Below are 1174 nucleotides of genomic sequence, written 5' to 3' on the forward strand. Positions count from 1 at the left end.
TATGGAGAGATTTGGACTTGGGGAAGTAGGCTCGCAAGCCCACTCGACCAGCCCACGAGAGGTACTCGACCGAGCTGACAAGCAACCAAGGCCCACTCGATTCCCATTTCTCTTTAATGATCGAATGGAGGGAGAAAAAGAAGAAAAATTTTGAAATTTCAAAATTTAGTCAAAGAGCTCGAACACTTGCAGTCGAGTGGCAGCAAAAAAGCAGGTCAAAGATTCCCATTTCAAATTTGAATGGTATGGATGCTCCACCTTTGTCTCCTTGTCCCCTTAGCTTCTTTAAATAGAGCTTGATTCGATCATGTATCTCTCACACTCTCTCATTGCTTAAAACAAGTTCAAATCAAGTTTAAAATCTCTCTCAAAGTTCATCTTTTTGCTCAAGCTTAGCTCTTTTAGTTTTTGGGTCACTAACCTATTAACTTTAAGCTTTGAGTCTATTCATTTTAGTTCTATTCGAAAATGTCTTCAAAAATTACTAGGAAGTCTCAACAAGTGGCTGAAAGCTCCCTGGATCGTCGTGATGCTCGCCTTGTTTCAAGAGGAGAAGCTGGAAGAAGCACTCGACCAACCACTCGAGCAGGCACTCGACCGAGTGGTGGTCCGAGTAGGCGGTCGAGTGAGGCACCGAATGTCAGAAACCTGTCAGCTGAGGAGGACCCTGAGCGAACTGAGTGTGAAGAGGAGATGGATTTACCTCTTAGGGAGCACATAAGGAGACACAAGTCTAAGGGGAAGAGGCCAGCAGTTGAACAAGAGGAGGTTGAAAGTGAGAGTGAAGAAGAAGATGAAGAAGAAGAGGGAGAAGATGATGGTGAAGCAGAATCTTGTGGTTTGACTAAGAGGCAGCTTTATGAAGCCTTCTTGAGGATGCAGTTCTTCGGGACTAAATACCCTCACAAGGAAACCACGGAAAAGCTAGGCATTGATAAAGATGTAGAATATCTCTTTGAGAAGTGCAGCGTAACCAAGTTTATGGGGCTTTGCATGGAGGGGTATAAAGAAGAAAGCTGTGAGTTTCTAGCCACAGTCAAGATGCATTGCTATTCAAGGAAGGACAAGGAGTTTGGACCTGGTCATGTTGCTTTCACTATCAAGGGGAAGAAGTATGAGCTTTCATTGAAGAAGATAGCTAACATCTTGGGCTTTGAAGTTGGTAGTGAGAGGA

This window comes from Camelina sativa, chromosome 3 (assembly GCF_000633955.1).
Source record: "Camelina sativa cultivar DH55 chromosome 3, Cs, whole genome shotgun sequence".
NCBI lineage: Eukaryota > Viridiplantae > Streptophyta > Magnoliopsida > Brassicales > Brassicaceae > Camelina > Camelina sativa.